The 19,332-nt window shown below is 41.8% G+C and overlaps 2 pseudogenes; one reads left to right on the top strand and one right to left on the bottom strand.

Annotated features, from left to right (window-relative positions):
- The first annotated feature begins 9,050 nt into the window (after positions 1-9,050).
- On the top strand, positions 9,051-9,170 carry LOC134981574 (5S ribosomal RNA; annotated as a pseudogene).
- Positions 9,171-18,496: 9,326 nt separating this feature from the next.
- On the bottom strand, positions 18,497-18,615 carry LOC134981801 (5S ribosomal RNA; annotated as a pseudogene).
- Positions 18,616-19,332: the final 717 nt, after the last annotated feature.

Raw genomic sequence — 19,332 nt, 5'->3', positions numbered from 1 at the left:
TATTACTATCCCAATATTTTGCATACACAGTTCTACAACAGGTTCCATCACTCACATTTACATAATCTGAAGTACATTCAGTCAGAATTTACACTCCTTTCACTCTGCATGTTGCAGCTATCTTTCACCCACCTGGGCAACCCAAACAATTTCTAGAAGATTTTTTTGCCTGGCTCCCTCACTTATTATCCTCTGACGTCTCCGCCATCATCATGGGAGATTTCAATACAGGTTGAGTATCTCTTATCCAAAATGCTTGGGACCAGAGGTATTTTGGATATCGGATTTTTCCGTATTTTGGAATAATTGCATACCATAATGAGATATCATGGTGTTGGGACCTAAATCTAAGCACAGAATGCATTTATGTTACATATACACTTTATACACACAGCCTGAAGGTCATTTTAGCCAATAGTTTTTGAAACTTTGTGCATTAAACAAAGTGTGTGTATATTCACACAATTCATTTATGTTTCATATACACCTTATACACACAGCCTGAAGGTCATTTAATACAATATTTTTTATATCTTTGTGTATTAAACAAAGTTTGTGTACATTGAGCCATCAAAAAACAAAGATTTCACTATCTTACTCTCACTAAAAAAAGTCAGTATTTCGGAATATTCCGTATTTCGGAATATTTGGATATGGGATACTCAACCTGTATTGCTATTAATAGTCCAAAATCTGCTGCTCATGCCTACAAACTACTCTCTCTAACCTCCTCTCTTGGCCTCTCCCAATGGACTGACTACTCTACTCTTCAGGAGGGCCACTTCTTGATCTATAATTCACCAGATTTAGCTCAGTTTCTGAATTCACAAACACTCATTTCACTTTCTCAGATTACAATATTATTACCTGCATGCTCTCCTCCATTACTTCAAACTCAGTGTCACTGAAGTCGTCCAATCCTCCTCAAACCCACAGAAATAGTAATGCAATAAATTTTCAACAACTTTCCACCTCACTCCAACAACTGCTTCCAACTATTTCTGCATTCACTTCTCCTGAGATGGCTGTAGCACACCTGAACCAGACTCTAGAGATAGCCCTTGATGAAGTGGCTACAGCTACCCATCACACTCCATGTAGGCCTAGATGTCAACCATGGCATTCTAAAGTAACAAGACACCTACAAAAACTGTCACATAAAGTTGAATGCCAGTGGCGTAAATCTTGTATTCCAAGTGACTTCCTCACATATAAGACTGTCTATCACTCTTACCGTAATTCCCTCGAATATTTCCAAACTCTCATCTCTGGTTGAAAATTGATTGTCGGGGGAACCGCACAGATTAAAGAAAATATAATAAATCAATAATTATAATAGTCTGAAAACAACTGACAATAATTAATTAAATTACTTCATAGTCAGGCAACCAAACACCTTAGGAATTTTCTTCGCCTATATGGTGTATATAGGTTAACTCTCAGTGGTGCTCCCCAGAGTCAAAAAAGTCTATCCAAATAAATACAAAATAAGCAGAAAAACAGTAGACTCTTGTTGGGGAGCACTCAGTTTCAGACATACAGAAAATTATTATAGGTATCTGTTAAGATCATAATTCTTATTAATTTAGAGTTAATAATATGGAGTTCAGATTATATCAATACTTGCAAAATTATAAAAAATATATTAGACATGAAAATAGCCTTGGCTATAATAAATAAATAGCCAGATTCCTGGAGTTGTAGTTGATGTATATTCCTGAGGTATATTCAATAAAGTGGTATCTTTGTGTTACTGAAAAGTTCTTATGACCATCATTTAATCTGCAAAGGCCACTTTAAAGAAAGGTTATTGCAGAGGATTGAATCATAGGGCATATGTCCAATTATCGGTGTCCTGTTTTTGTATTCTGCTTACAATTGGCAAGTGAGTAGTTCTAATGAGCGGTCGTAGATTGCAGTATCTGGGTGTTACAAGGTGGTCTCCCATCCGAGCACTGGCCCGGCCCTCCACTTCTTGGCTTCCAAGATCAGATGAGATTGGGAATCTCCAGTGGGGTTTGACCACAAATTGCTGCGCCCAGACCTCTCGTCTGAGTAGACAACGGTAATAAGCCTGGATGTTTATCCAGGAGGAGTAAAAGGAGTGTATACTATTACTCCATGTAAGCAGTACCTGCTAGGACTTAAAAATTGGTCTGTGCCGTGATCACAGCCTAATAAGTGTTTTCACATGTGTATTAATAATCACAGGTGAAAGTGCAGGGAGTAGTAGTAGATTTCCTGCTTTGAAAATGACACAGTGTAGTAATTATGGTCTCTAAATTCTGACCATAAGTATACCACAAAAATATGATAAATCATATATTTCCATATACCTGGAATTTGAAACAGTCCTTCAGAGATAACAGTTCCTATGCCATAGGATTAGTGCAATGCACCTATGTATGCATAATCATGGAATAATATGCTACAATATAGCCCCTATAATGTTAGGGCTGAAAGTTAATACCACAAACGGAAAATTAATAACCGTAAGCGCCTAGAGTTCAATGCCGTATACCATATAGTCTCTTATTACATGCTAAACAATAGTAAATCTTGTAGAAGCCAAGAGATTCAAAACACAGATTGGTAACCCACAGTATAGCCCATACACTGTTAGGGCATAGGGAGCAATTCATATACATATGCAGGCAAGCAATCAAAGCGGAAAATTAATTACTTTTGGCACCTAAAATTCTATGCCGTACACAATATAGTTCCTCATTCTGTGCTAAAAATAGCAATTCATATAAGAGCCAAGAAACTCAAAACATAGCTTGGTAAACCACAGTATAGCCCATATATCATTAGGGCATAAAGAGCAATTCATATATAGGTGAACAATCATAGGCAGAAATTAATCCACCACTCTGTGTAGCTAGAAATAGTTCATTCACCACACACAGTGGTTATAACTGAAATGGATACAATTTCATGTTCAGTATAGTGATACATATATCAATTGAAACAATTGTATGTAGCTATTCAGATGCAGTAAAAGAATTCACAGATAACTGTTACTGAAAAAACTTTTGGACTCTCATTTGGTGCTCAAAAATAGCACTTCATATGATGGAACACACAGGGAAGCTCATCTATAGTCGCTCATAACTTACTCCAATAAATATGCAGAGATACAACCAATATTAATACATGAGCAGAAAAAGTGTATGTGTACAGTTTGGCATGCTCTAAAAGACAAACACATGCAAATGTGACACTCTAGGTTAGAGGATGAGGTATCTATGGTGATTAGTAATATGTTTCTTTTTTGAAAGTGTAGGTATAAATCTATGGATAATCGCTGTCACTTGTGTGTGTCTCGTTATATAAGTGGCTGCTCCAGGGAGAGCCATGCTGTATAAAGTCTACTTCTGAGAGACACACATTGTGTGGAAAAGAGATAGGAATAGTAGTTAACTATTGTGCATACGATACCAGTTGTCCTGCTAATTGCTCAATGTGGCCAGACTGCGCTGCTTTTCCAGATGGGGTAGCGCTCATGGTGCTTATCAAGTGCACTGGTGTTACCTCTGTGCTGAGAAATAGAGTGTTCTGGCCGTGATGTCCGGGTTGTATAAGTACATATGTCCGGAGAGGAGATCCAGAGCTGTAGACTATGGAGTAGATCCCGGCGTTCACGTTGCCGATCCAGGAATCAACGGCTAGGTCCAGTCACGCGTGCGCATCACGTGATCGGATAATCTTTCCTGACGTACGTTTCGCAGTGGTAGCTTGATCACAGGGTGGTGTTTAGACCTGATCCCTGATAGGTTTTTATGCAAGAGATATTTATCTTAATTGATTAATAGATGACAATCAAAGTAGTAGTGAGCCGTGGAGTAAATTCCTCTACCAATAGGATAATTAGTTCAATGAATAACCATTAGATCTAGTAGTTGAATCGTGTTGATTTCAATTATGAATTAATTAGATTAGGAAGCTTAGGATAGTTGTATATGATAACAATTTTGCTGAATAAAAATTATTATAAAAATAGAGGAAGGGGGGAGGGGGTTAAAAGTAACTATTAATCCACTATATGAATGGATTGTGTGATATGGTAAATATTTTATATTTATTTTTCATTTTTTATTTTATTTTTTAAGCGGACATGATATGAAGTATACTAAGGAGCTGTGACACTAACAGTGATAACCATGAATGTTGAATAACATAAGGCAGGATAATTGAGGAATATGGGGGAAATATAGAATGAGCTATGTGTCACTTATAAAGAAAATATGTGCTACTAAAGAAGATATTGTGAATTGTACTATAGTGGGGTAGAAAGAGGGGAAAAGGGAGATTATAATAAGACTGTTAAAGGTGATAATATAAGTGGGGTGATTGGAGAAGGAGGGCTATTCATAGGTGGGATAAGGGAAAGGAGGGGCTATGAAAGGGAGATTACTACAGGAATAATTGAAATTAGTTAAATTATACTAGAAGGGGGGGGGGTGGAAAAAAGAGGGTGATAATATAGTGATATTGCGAGAGGACATATAGGGAAGATAACTGTTAGGATGATTAAGGTTAATAAATGTAAATTAAAAAAGGGAGTGAATACTAGTGATATGGTGATATAGTAAGAGGGCATGCGATTGAAAACCTAATTAGGAGCCCATTGTGAAAAATCCATATAACTGTGATGAGTGCCGTTATACTGGTGGTATGATGAACGAAATATGACCAGCTAAATTTTTTTTTACAAATTTGGAAGGGAAATAGAAATAAGATTAATAATCTTATTCCCTGTTATAATAAAATAAAGTGGCAATCCTGAGGAAGTATGATGAAAGGAGGTTTTTAGTTTAGTTTAAAAAAACTCCATAGTTAATGTTCTTGTTCATACCCTGGGGGTGGGTGGTACCCAAATTGAAGATCCATGCGCATTCCTTCTTCAGTAAGCTGTCCGTTAGGTTGCCACCACGGATTCCCAGCTTGATTTTTTGTAGCCCAAAGGCTCTCAAGTCCTCCCATCTGCTGTTGTGATGAATGTAGAAATGCCGTGCTACTGAGGTGAGTTGTTTCATTTTCGCCTTATCCATAACTGCATTGCATATGGATCCCACATGTTCAAGAATGCGTTGTTTAAGAGGTCTAGTTGTCATCCCCATGTATCTCTTGTTGCATGTACATCTAATACAATAAATTACCCCTTCTGTTGAGCAGTTGATATAATCCGCAATCTTGTGCTTATGTCCAAACTTGTCCTCTACCTCATTGACTGTTTCCATGTGTCTGCAGGCTTTACATTTCCCGCATGGGTAAGTTCCAGTTACTGTTGGTTCTTTTTTCGGTAGTCTTTGGAAATGGCTTTGTACTAAGCAGTCTTTGAGGTTTCTGGATCGACGCCAGCTCATTGATACCTGAGGGCCTAGTTTTTCAGACAGAATGGGATCGGTGTGTAAAATATGCCAGTGTTTGTGTATGGAGCTAGTAACTTTCCTCCATTCCTGACAAAAATTGCCCACGAATCTGATGGAGTTGTTAGTTTTCTTATCCCGTGGTTTCTTAAAAATGATGTCATGTCGAGTTGTTTCCTTGGCAGTTCTTTTGGCTTTTTTAATGGAAGTATTGCTGTACCCTCTTTCTCGTAATCTCTGAGATAGCTCGCAACTCTGTATCTTAAACTGTCCATCATCCGAACAGTTTCTACGGAGACGTAAGAAGTCCCCTTTCGGTATATTTTTGTTTGTTGGGGGAAAGTGGGAGCTTGTTTGGTGCAACAATGTGTTTGTTGCCATGGTTTTCCGATATAGATTGGTGGCAACCATCCCACCCTGGTCTTTATATATCTTCAGGTCTAAAAAGGGCAATTCTTCAGATGCTGGACAAACTCATGTAATTGCTGCAATTCGCCTTCCCAGATCATAAAGATGTCGTCTATGTACCTGGCCCACATGATGACACAAGGTGTGAATCTACCATTGTCATCTTTGAAAACAATTTCCTTCTCCCACCAGCCGAGGAAGATGTTAACGTATGTTGGTGCACAAGCTGCCCCATAGCTGTCCCTCTCATTTGCAAGTAGTACCTATCGTTAAATGTAAAGAAATTGAAATGAATTACAAAATGTAATAATTTAATTAAGAATTGATGAAAATCCTCCCATCCTTCCATACGTAAGAAATGTTCAACTGCAGCCATCCCATCCAGGTGGCCGATGGATGTATATAATGCTTCAACATCTAATGATACTAGATATTGGATGTCCTCAAGTCTCACATCTTGTAATTTCCTGAGTATGTCTGCTGTGTCTTGGACATATGAGGGAAGACTTAAGACCAAATGTCTCAGGTGTAAATCCAAAAAGATACTGGCTCTTTCTATAAGTCCTCCTATCCCTGAGACTATTGGTCTTCCAGGTGGAGTCTGAATGTTCTTATGTACCTTTGGTAACATGTAAAAAGTTGGAATTCTGGGATCTTGAACTAATTGGTTGATAATTCGTTGGTAACCAACCAAGTTCAAGAACAAGGAGTTTGTCCAGCATCTGAATAACAACAAACTCAACATTCGCCATACCCACAATATCAGTCAGTCAGAATTGCCCTTCTTAGACCTGAAGATATATAAAGACCAGGATGGAATGGTTGCCACCAATCTATATCGGAAAACCATGGCAACAAACACATTGTTGCACCAAACAAGCTCCCACTTTCCCCCAACAATCGAAAATATACCGAAAGGGGAATTCTTACGTCTCCATAGAAACTGTTCGGACGATGGACAGTTTAAGATACAGAGTTGCGAGCTATCTCAGAGATTACGAGAAACAGGGAACAGCAATACTTCCATTAAAAAAGCCACAAGAACTGCCAATGAAACAATTCGACATGACATCATTTTTAAGAAACCACAGGATAAGAAAACTAACAACTCCATTATTCAACATTCATGGTTATCACTGTTAGTGTCACAGCTCCTTAGTATACTTCATATCATGTCCCCTTAAAAAATTAAAAATTAAAATAAAAAACAAAAAATAAATATAAAATATTTACATATCCCACAATCCATTCATATAGTGGATTAATATTTACTTTTAACCCCCTCCCCCCTTCCTCTATTTTTATAATAATTTTTATTCAACAATATTGTTATCATATACAACTATCCTAAGCTTCCTAATCTAATTAATTCATAATTGAAATCAACACAATTCAACTACTAGATCTAATGGTTATACGTTGAACTAATTATCCTATTGGTAGGGGAATTTACTTCACGGCTCACTACTACTTTGATTGTGATCTATTAATCAATTAAGATAAATATCTCTTGCATAAAAACCTATCAGGGATCAGTTCTAAACACCACCCTGTGATCAAGCTACCACTGCGAAACGTACGTCAGGAAAGATTATCCGATCACGTGATGCGCACACGTGACCGGACCTAGCCGTTGATTCCTGGAACGGCAACGTGAACGCCGGGATCTACTCCATACTCTACGGCTACGGAGCTCCTCTCCGGACATCTGTACTTATACAACCCGGACATCACGACCAGAACACTCTACTTCTCAGCACAGAGGTAACACCAGTGCACTTGTTATGCACCACGAGCGCTAACCCATCTAGAACAGCAACGCAGTCTGGCCACATTGAGCAATTAGCAGGACAACTGCTATCGTATGCACAATAGTCAACTACTATTCCTATCTCTTTTCCACACAATGTGTGTCTCTCAGAAGTAGACTTTATACAGCATGTCTCTCTCTCCCTGGAGCAGCCACTTATATAACGAGACACACACAAGTGACAGCGATTATCCATAGATTTATACCTACACTTTCAAAAAAGAAACATATTACTAATCACCATAGATACCTCATCCTCTAACCTAGAGTGTCACATTTGCATGTGTTTGTCTTTTAGAGCATGCCAAACTGTACACATACACTTTTTCTGCTCATGTCTTAATATTGGTTGTATCTCTGCATATTTATTGGAGTAAGTTATGAGCGACTATAGATGAGCTTCCCTGTGTGTTCCCTCATATGATGTGCTATTTTTGAGCACCGAATGAGAGTCCAAACGTTTTTTCAGTAACAGTTATCCGTGAATTATTTTACTGCATCTGAATTGCTGAATACAATTGTTTCAATTGATATATGTATCACTATACTGAACATGAAATTGTATCCATTTCAGTTATAACCACTGTGTGTGGTGAATGAACTATTTCTAGCTACACAGAGTGGTGGATTAATTTCTGCCTATGATTGTTCACCTATATATGAATTGCTCTTTATGCCCTAATGATATATGGGCTATACTGTGGTTTACCAAGCTATGTTTTGAGTCTCTTGGCTCTTATATGAATTGCTATTTTTAGCACAGAATGAGAACTATATTGTGTACGGCATTGAATTTTAGGTGCCAAAAGTAATTAATTTTCCGCTTTGATTGCTTGCCTGCATATGTATATGAATTGCTCCCTATGCCCTAACGGTGTATGGACTATACTGTGGGTTACCAATCTGTGTTTTGAATCTCTTGGCTCCTACATGATTTACTATTTTTTAGCATGTAATAAGAGACTATATGGTATACGGCATTGAACTCTAGGCGCTTACGGTTATTAATTTTCCATTTGTGGTATTAACTTTCAGCCCTAACATTATATGGGCTATATTGTAGCATATTATTCCATGATTACGCATACATAGGTGCATTGCACTAATCCTATGGCATAGGAACTGTTATCTCTGAAGGACTGTTTCAAATTCCAGGTATATGGAAATATATGATTTATCATATTTTTGTGGTATACTTATGGTCAGAATTTAGAGACCATAATTACTGCACTGTGTCATTTTCAAAGAAGGAAATCTACTACTACTCCCTGCACTTTCACCTGTGATTATTAATACACATGTGAAAACACTTATTGGGCTGTGATCACGGCACAGACCAATTATAAGTCCTAGCAGGTACTGCTTACATGGAGTAATAGTATACACTCCTTTTACTCCTCCTTGACAAGCATCCAGGCTTATTACCGTTGTCTACTCAGACGCGAGGTCTGGGCACAGCAATTTGCGGTCATACCCCACTGGAGATGCCCAATCTCATCTGATCTTGGAAGCCAAGAAGTGGAGGGCCGGGCCAGTACTCCGATGGGAGACCACCTTGGAACACCCAGGTACTGCAATTTACGGCCTACTCGCTTGCCAATTGTAAGCAGTATACAAAAACAGGACACCGATAATTGGACTTATGACCTATGATTCAATCCTCTGCAATAACCTTTTATTTAAAGTGGCCTATGCAGATTAAATGATGGTCATAAGAACTTTTCAGTAACACAAAGATACCACTTTATTGAATATACATCAACTACAACTCCAGGAATCTGGCTATTTATTTATTATAGCCAAGGCTATTTTCATGTCTAATATATTTTTATAATTTCGCAAGTATTGATATAATCTGAACTCCATATTACTAACTCTAAATTAATAAGAATTATGATCTTAACAGATACCTATAATAATTTTCTGTATGTCTAAAACTGAGTGCTCCCCAACAAGAGTCTACTGTTTTTCCGCTTCTTTTGTATTTATTTGGATAAACTCTCATCTCTGTTCAGGCCTCTAACCCCAAACAACTTTTTAAAACATTTAAATCACTTCTTGACCCTCCTTCATCCAACGCACCAGCCACTATCAAGGCGCAAGATCTTGCTTCCTACTTCAATTACAAGATTGATAAGATCCAAGATGAAATGGTATACTCTTCCTCAACCAGTAACCTACTCAATTCCCTACCTGAACTTTTGGCATCCCTTAAACCTAAATCCCACTTTTGGCATCCCCAAACCACCCTCCTACAATAGCCACTAGAATTGCGGCATCTATAATGGTACAATTCTGGGGCATTATGGGCTGCTGTCGTCTCACTGTCAATACAAACTGTAGCAATTTCCATGGTGTGAGCCCTATCGGTGCTGTATGGTGAAGTTATATTGTTGCAGTATCAATCTCCATCGGAATAGTTTGCCGTTGTCACCAGAGACACTATGTAACCAACGTAATGGGTGATGATCCATAATTATGGTAAGATTGCTTCCATACAGATAGGACTGCAGCTTCTGGAGGGCCGAGACTATTGCAAGACAATCTTTTTCAATGGTTGCATATGCTACCTCATGAAGGAGCAGCTTTCGGCTTAAAAACATAATGGGGTGTCCTCCCCCTTGGTCATCAACCTGACTGATCACAGCCCCCAGCCCAAAGTTAGATGTATCCGTTTGCACTACGGACCTGCAGTTAAAATCAGGTGCCTGCAGCACTGGTGCTTCAGACATGGCTGTCTTCAATGTGCAAATGGCTTGTTCACAAGCTTCCATCAAGTGTATCAGTTCAGGAAGCTTCTGTTTGTGAGATCTGTCAGGGGTTTCGCAATTGTGCTGTACTGGGATACAAACTAGCGTTAGTACCCTGAAGTTTCCAAAGAAGACATGACCACTTTCTTGGTTCTGGGGGAGGGTAGCAATAGCTTCCACCTTCCCTGGCTCAGGACAGAGGGTACCCCTGCCTACTCTGTACCCCAGGTACTATACCTCATGCATGCCCATCTGGCATTTCTGGTTTGATGGTCAGGCCAGCCCCAGTGATCTGCTTTAACACATCATCCAAATGGATCAAATGTTCCTCCCAGGTCTGGCTGAACCCTGCAATGTCATCCAAGTACGCAACAACATGCCCCTCCCTGCCCTTGAGGAGGTAATTAACCAGATGTTGGAACGAAACCAGTATATTTTTCATCCCAAAGGGCAAAACGAGAAACTCGTACAAGCCAAAAGGGTAATAAATGCAGACCATTCGCAGGCCTCGGGTGAAAAAGGGATCTGAAAGTACCCGCGGCTGAGATCCATAATGGTGACATAGTGCACTGAGGCCAGCTGACTTAACAGGTCATCCATCCTGGGCATGGGGTAGGCATCAAACAATGTGGCCTCTTTTAACCTTCTATGGTCAATGCAGAACCAGGTGACCAAACACTTTTTTGGGTCCAGCACTAAGGGCACAGTCAACTGCAGGACTTTTGTATCACCCTTAACCTTAACATTTCAACCACCTCATGCCTCAGTGCCTGTAACACCTCCAATGAACTTCTGTATGCTGGCTGTATCAGGGGTGTTTGGTTGCCTGTGTCTATGTTGTGTGTGACTAGGTGCTTTTTCCCTGGCCTCCATGTGAAGCAGGCCTGGTAGGGATAAAGGGTGTCAGAGAGCTGACTTTGTTACACCTCTGTTAACTCCTCTCCATACTGGGCATCTGTCAGGGTACCACCTGATGCAGCCGCTGTTGTCAGATCCAATAATGGTCTGGTCCCTGGTCCTCCTCTGCATACGCGCACGCAGGGGGTTTTCCGAGTACCTGGAAACCCCCCCTGCCCGCCGATCCATTGGCGTAGCTGACCGATGCTTTTTTTTTTTTAAATATGCAGAGGAGCTGAGCACCTTTATCACGGCAGCTGCGGCGTCCTGCATCTACTGTAGTAAGAGCTGCAGCGCACAGCTCCTCTCTCAGGCAGCCGCAGCTCCAAATGGGGAGACCGAGCTGGCCGGCTGAGGCGTGCAGACTTTGGCAGCAGGTTCTGTGAGTCTTGCATGCCGGAGGAAGGGGGAGAGGTGGCGGGTGCCGAGGTGAAGGGTGATGAGAGGGGGCCGGGTGTCCTGATAGCTGCAGCTGTGTATCTGCATGGGCCAAGGGTAAAACATATGCACACACAAATATATACACAAATATATATATATATATATATATATATATATATAAATAAAGAGCAAGTTCAGGCGGCACTCCACGGATTTACAAAACCAAATAAGACAGCTACACCAGCTTGATTGTCAACGTTTCAGGTGCTATTTAATTACACCTTTCGTCAGGTATCCTGACGAAAGGTGTAATTAAATAGCACCTGAAACGTTGACAATCAAGCTGGTGTAGCTGTCTTATTTGGTTTTGTAAATCCGTGGAGTGCCGCCTGAACTTGCTCTTTGTTTCTGCTCTGTCTGGACCGTGGGAGGGCACCCAGGTAATTAACAAGTTGTTTGGAGTGCCGGTCATTTGGGAACTATATATATATATATATATATATATATATATATTACAGTCGGAACAAGTGAATGTTCAGAACAGGACACGGCACTCCAGGACTTATGAATAAATGCTTGTAGTTTAATGTGACAAAAACCTGCATCAATGCATTGTCTGGGTGAGCACAACCACAGACAGCTAGGATGCAGGATGGATCTTACATGGCACAGGCATACAAAACACGATGCAGCATTTCGGGACGCATCAGGTCCCTTCCTCAGGTGATGCTAGTGCCCAGCAAACAGCATAAAATATTGGATATATATATATATATATATATATATATATATATATTAGTGTGGTCTTATGTTTTAAATATATATATATATATATATATATATAATGTGTGTGTGTAGCACCTAGCTGTAAAAAAGTACCATCAGGCAAGCCGCCTCCTCCCCTACCTCACCAAGCCCTGCATCAGCAGCCTCGTCTTTGCCTATCCCACCTCCCTCCAACCCCAGTGCGACCGCCTAAGTCTTGCTGGGCTGCGGAAAGCCCACCAGAGCTACCGCACATCCCAGGGAACGTGGACGGAGAGATGACGTGTCCTTCTCCCAGAGATCTCCAGCCTCCAGGTAATTGCTCTTAAAGGCACCTCACTGTAAGTGCAAGTTCTTCTGCCCGTTTTATTCTGCTGATGATCTCTCTCTCCCCATGCCCATCCCTATCTCTTCCAATACCTCTCTCCCTCCCTCTCTCTCCCCATGCCCATCTCTATCTCTCCCGATACCTCTCTCCCTCCCTCTCTCTCCCTATGCCCATCTCTATCTCTCCCGATACCTCTCTCCCTCCCTCTCTCTCCCTATGCCCATCTCTATCTCTCCTGATACCTCTCTTCCTCCCTCCCTCCCTCTCTCTCCCCATGTCCATCTCACTCTCCCTATACCTTTCTCTCTCTCTCTCTCTCTCTCTCTCTCTCTCTCTCCATGCCTCTCTGTCACTCTTCCATTGCCTCTTTCTATGCCTCTCTCACTGGGTTGTGACGTATCTGGAAACCCCTTCCTAAAAATCCTGCGTTTGCCACTGCTCTGTGAGGCTGCAAACTGCTAGCACATATGTGCCCCTTTTCTGGTAGGCCTTGAGCATATTAATGTGATATACTCTGTTACTTCCTGCCTTCCTCTCTGGAAATAATATAGTTCGCATAATTTATGCATTGGAGCACCGTGAATAGGCCTTCCCATGAGCCTGCAGCTTGTTAGGCCTCATTGAAATCAGTAACAGAACCTTTTTCCCCACTTCAAATCTGCGCTTCCTGGCATTCTGGTCATACCAGCGCTTCTTTCTGGTTTGTGCAGCCTTGGTGCTTTTAATACCTAAGTGCCTGGCTGGGAGAATTCCATGTGCTACCCTAAGCAGAACCTCCCAACAAGTTCTGGGTATTTACAAGCTGCCGCTCAGTAATCTGCCCTGTATTGGTATCAGGGTCAGTTTGCTCCCTGGATAAACAGTCATTCTCCCTGGAGTCTGTGAGTGTTTTGTGGACTGTCAGGATCATCAGCTGTTTTAAAATCTACACTCTCTATTGAGCTCTCAGTGTGTGGGTGGTGTGGGTGAACTGCAGTGCAGGGAGGGGGTCAGAGGGGTGGAAGCTACAGCGTGTGAATCTCTCTCTGCTTGTAGCTCTCTGGGAGCAGGTGGTCACAGCAGCTACAAACACAGACCCATCTTTAGGCCCTAACCTGGCAGCACCCCCCATCAATGCATACAGCTCATGGTGTTTTACAGGTACCCTTAGACAATACACCAGGACAGATGGTAATAATGTATTGTCTTGTGCCACTATAACCAGTAATTCTGCCACTGCATTCATCACTGTGGGAGATAATGTGCCTACGTTGGGAAGTGAGCAAGTGGGGAGTGAGCACTTGCTCACTCCCCAAAGTAGGCACATCATCCCCCACAGTGATGAATACAGTGGCAGAATTCAATAAGGCAACAGGTTCTGTTACATTACATATGTGGCACACATTCAGTCAGTACCAAGCAGCACATTTGTGGGCAGATGGGGTAACACGCCCAACTCCTGGAAACCTCTGCTCACACCCCAGTCCAGGTATACCCAACCCATGACAACTTCAGAGTGGGTCACCCCAACGCCACGCATGGCAATTGTCTTTCTGGGAATACAGTTCTCCATGTTCACTAACATGGAATGTACTAAAGTCAAATCTGCCCCAGTATCACGTAGCCACACTGTTACCTGTTTTCCTGAGGACAGCTTGCAGGTCCTCGCTGGAGCCCTCCTGGGACACTCGTGTGTACATAACATCTGACATGGGTTTTGCTAGTGGGGCCCCTGCAGGAGAGGATGCCATCTTCTTCACCAGACAACTAACACTGAGGTGCCCTAGGTCATCACACACCAGTGGCCCATGGCCAGAAACAGATTTTCCCCACCCTCTTAACTTGGGTTAAAACAGGGGTCAAAGCTGCAGGGGTTGGTGATGGAATGGTTCCTCCAGGTTGCTTCTCCACCCAGGCAGGTTGCACAGGTGGTCCCCAACTTTTCTTTGTTGTGTTTGTCCAGGTAGCAGCTTACTTGTCCGCAAAGCTGGCAGCTTCTTCTGCTGACTTGGGTTCGCAATCCAGGACCCACTCCTTGTCTTCTGCTGGGCACCGGGAGATGATTTGCTCCTGCAGAATGAGGTCCTTTAATACATCAAAGTCCATCACTTGCAGTCCCTCCTGGCATTGCTGCAGGAAGGTTGCAAACTGTGCAGACAGTCCATCATATGTATCAGAGACATTTCGTTTTAGGCCCCTGAACCTGTGTTTAGGCCTGTGCTGGAGTTTCGCTAATGCCAGGTGGAGCTCGCAATCATCCTCTTTGTCCTCTCATACCACAACTGACTCTAGATACAGATCCAAGGCAGAGTCTCCACTGGAAGGATTGGAGGAGTCAGATCTGTTATGGGCGGGCCCCATAACCTCCAGTGTCAGCTGCTCCTCATCAGATCCAGAATCCAACTGATTCTCTCCAGCTCCTTGCTGCTGGTCTGTGCCCTTTAGGGCTTGGATCATCTGTTCCCTGGTCTGGGTCTTGCTGCTCAGACCCTTTTCCAGGCATTGTGCCACAAGCTCTTTCTTCCCAAGCAGGGATGGGGAACAGAAATTATTTTCACTGCATGACTTTTACTAATATAAGCTTTGAGTTCTGGTATCTGATGAATTTGGGCTCCTCTCTCAGAGTTACTCCCTCACTTAAGCCCCTAACACTATCAATATAATTTTGGAGTTTGAGAGGAAACCGGAGTACCCGAAGGAAAACCAATGGAAGTATGGGGAGAATATACAAACTCCACACAGTTGAGGGCCATGGCGGGAATCAAACCCACGACCTCAGTGTTGTGAGGCAGTAAAGCTGACCATGACAGCCATCTGTTGCAATAACAATACTGTCCCATTGCTGGTCCTCTCAGTGTTGTGATTAAGGGTAAACAGTGCAAGGCTACAAAATGTGTCTTTTGTTGTTAGAGGTTTGTTTCAGGGAGCAGGCTTAAAGTAAGGGAGCCACAAGGTATTCATGTATACCCCTGGGCTTGTTATCTCAATGTACATATGTATAAGTCAGCTGTGTATAAAGGTACACTGAAATTGTCTAACAGACCTGTTCCCCATTCAGTAATGCAGCTGTGCAATTTGGCTCTGCTCTGTTCAGCTCTCTTTAGTGTCTCCTCTAAGCTAGCTTGACTCTCTGTGTCTGGTTCTGTCACCGCTCACTCGGCTCATCCCCAGTACCCAACTCCATGTGGCCTTTAGTCACCACCCCAACTCACAGAGGTGCTCTGGCTTCTCAAATGGCCCATGTTCAGCATCATGTCAGCAGCAGCCTCTATCCTTTTCTTCCTTGCAGAATCTCTCAGGGCTTTTTTAGCAGTACATACACAGGGTTCTCTGCAGCCACAGCTTTTCTGTATTTGTTGCATGGCTCTGCCCACTTCAGCCACAGCTCTGCCCTGCTCAGAGTCTTACTATTCTCACACTAGGGATGCCCTTTGACCATAAATGATTCAAAATCATCAATGGGATATTGCCGATGTTAAATATTTTTGCCATCGATGGGGGATAACCAAATGGTTTCCTGCTATCGATGAAATAGAACCTTCCAATTTTTTTTATTTGCTACAAATGCCAGTGCACTGAGCATAGCTCCTCCCCCTGACACCTGAAAAGTTGCACCCCATGTGACCATCGATGGTGAGCACACAACAGGCCATCCCTAACTCATGCTGGATTTTTTAGCTCCACCCCAAACAAGCCTTTGTTCTCCTCTTGCTAGAGCTGGCAGGACTGCATGCTTTGTGTTCAGTGTCCTAACTCCAGGCCATTAACCCCTGAGATTCCAGTGTACCACAAGTGGTTTGCAAAAAGGCAAAAAAATTAAGATAATATAGTTCAGATAATATAGGCTGACCATACTAGCCCTTTAAACTGGGACACTCATTAATTACACAGGTTCTGTGGCTGATTAAAACCAGGTAACATGCAGGCTTCAAGTCATCCAGTCACAGAACCTGTGTAATTCATTAGTGTCCCTGTTTAAAGGGCTAATATGGTCAGCCTAAATAATATGGCCACCTACATCATCAATTACATTTGCCAGCATTGACCCATCTATGGCCTGAAATGTTACAACATTGGTTTCAAAGAGAAGATACTATACTGCTTTAGATAAAAATGCCATATCCTACTCCTCTTATGGCCCACCTCTGCATGTTCCTCTAGGCCAGTGGTTCTCAAACTCGGTCCTCAGGACCCCACACGGTGCATGTTTTGCAGGTAACCCAGCAAGTGCACAGGTGTATTAATTACTCACTGACACATTTTAAAAGGTCCACAGGTGGAGCTAATTATTTCACTTGCGATTCTGTGAGGAGACCTGCAAAACATGCACTGTGTGAAGTCCTGAGGACCGAGTTCGAGAACCTGTGCTCTAGGCCTATAAGCAGAAGGCTCACGACTGGTTTACTGCATTTGTCTTTCCTCAGCTGCTGCACCTAGTAGGAAGACTCCTGCAAAAAGGCAGTGACCTGAAACGAATGAGGTTATGCTGGTTAGTAGAAAACAGAAACAATAATCACAACATTACACACATCCCCATAGGTCAGCAGGCCTCTGTAATATAATTCTAATGTCACATAACATCAATTCCATTACCATTGTGACGTTACCATTACATAATGTAATCATGACATAAACACATGACTGATTATTTTTTACTATCAAACAGTACTTAAAACACACTGATATGTCAAGTTTTTTTTAAATAAAAATAACCCATAAACAAATCCATTATAAACCATGCATACATTGTGGTGTTTTCAATAATTTACTGCACCTGCGCTCAAGCATGGATATCTTTAACACCTGCATTGTTAAGTGGCCTAATTTACTAGTAACAGTATTTTTTGAACAGTATAAGTATGTTTACTTAACTTTTTTTCCTCTTTTCAAGTCCTTCTTGTGTTCAGATGCCTCCTTTGCTTGCCCCACCACCTGCGTCTGTTGTTCTGACCAGAACCGTTATAGGCCCTACACACTGGCCAATTTTTTGAAAGATATGAACGATCTCGTTCATAAATGAACAAGAACTCGTTCATATCTTTCAGTGTGGAGGCTCCAGCGATGAACGATGCGCGGCGCCGCACTCGTTCATCGCTGGTCCCCCGTCGGCTGTGCATGCAGGCCAATATGGACTATCTCGTCCATATTTGCCTGCACTTCTATGCAGCCGGGTGACGGGGGGAGTGAAGAGACTTCACTCCCCCCGTCACTGCCCCCCCGCCGCCGGGTCACCCGTCGGCCGTATCCGGCGTCGGGCAGCTCGGCGGCGGATCGGCTAGTGTGTAGGGCCCCTTAGTCGGGTGGTGTATGCATTGAAACAAAGGAAAAGAAAGACTTTGTTGGGGCACACTTTAAAATGATAAATTCTAAAACGTAACTTTTAATTACACACAACATAAGAAAAGAATAATTACACAGAATGCACACAGAGGGATTATCACCTTTTAAATTGATCCATTTATCAAGGGTGACGGTAATTTTTAAAATTCAATTAGTAAATTTTAAAACACCTATGGTGAAAATATTAAAGACACTGGAGTCCCTAATGGATATCCAGAGTAGTGAAGACAGAGGCATAATTAGAATAATTTGAATTGTGTTGCAATCCAATGCTTGGTGCCTTCTGTTTAAGAAGGTCTCCTGGTGTAGTTTAATTAGCTGTGTGATAGATTCAAAGATAGAAACATTGCAAAAGGAGATAGTAAGTGTCAAAAATTGCGTAGTAGACCATATTGATAGATAAATTGATGGTAGAGGTCAAAGGTTGCTCCAACACTTCTGCTGTTTGTTGTCAGATAAGGAATTATGCTTACAGCACCTGATATTCCCCGGTGGTCTCCCCTCTGGGTACTGATCAGGCTCATCACTGCTTTGCTTCCAAGATCAGATGGGATAAGGCATAACCAGTGAAATATGGCAGTCATTTTCCCAATTTTAACAAATGAGAGTGTGGTTATTGCCATATACCTAGGTAAGGGTACGTCTGCTGTCCAGGTAATAGCACAGGTTCTCTGATACTTGTAGCATTGCAGAGAATGTAGTCTGGCATCTGGATGAGAGAGTACTGAGTTAGGATAGATGCATGAAGAATAGGATAAGGACTCCACCTTCTGCTGTTCACTATCATATAAAATTATAGCAGAGAGTGGATGAGAGAGGTGGGCTGATCTTGCCTAGTGAACTGAAAATTCTTAAGATTTTATATAAGAAATCAGTGTTTTATAGCAGTATGCAGTTTCTAATTAATTACTGCAAAACTGCTAAAGGCCATAATGTCCTTTTTTACTGAACACATGTAAATGATTTGTAAAAGCGCAATATAAATTTGCAATAAAAACTCACAGATATGGTCACATGTCTAATAGTCAGCTATTGATATTGAATAGAAATATCTTTAATAGTGCTAGTATGCTGAATCTGAGAGCATTCAAAGACACAGTCCTTCTGCAGTGCTGACAGGCTGAATTTCCGAGCAATCAAATGATCAAAAAGCCAAAATCAGAAACCAGCGGTCAGCTGTTGACATTGAATAGAGATATCTCACATAGTGCTAATATGCTGAATCTAAAATCATTAAATGACACAAGCTTTCTGCAATGCTGGCAGGCTGAATTTCAGAGCATTTAAATGACCAAAAGCCAA

The sequence above is a fragment of the Pseudophryne corroboree genome, chromosome 12 (genome assembly GCF_028390025.1).
Source record: "Pseudophryne corroboree isolate aPseCor3 chromosome 12, aPseCor3.hap2, whole genome shotgun sequence".
NCBI classification, from domain to species: domain Eukaryota; kingdom Metazoa; phylum Chordata; class Amphibia; order Anura; family Myobatrachidae; genus Pseudophryne; species Pseudophryne corroboree.
The sequence above is the reverse complement of the archived record's forward strand: the minus strand, read 5'-3'. Positions and strand labels throughout refer to the sequence as shown.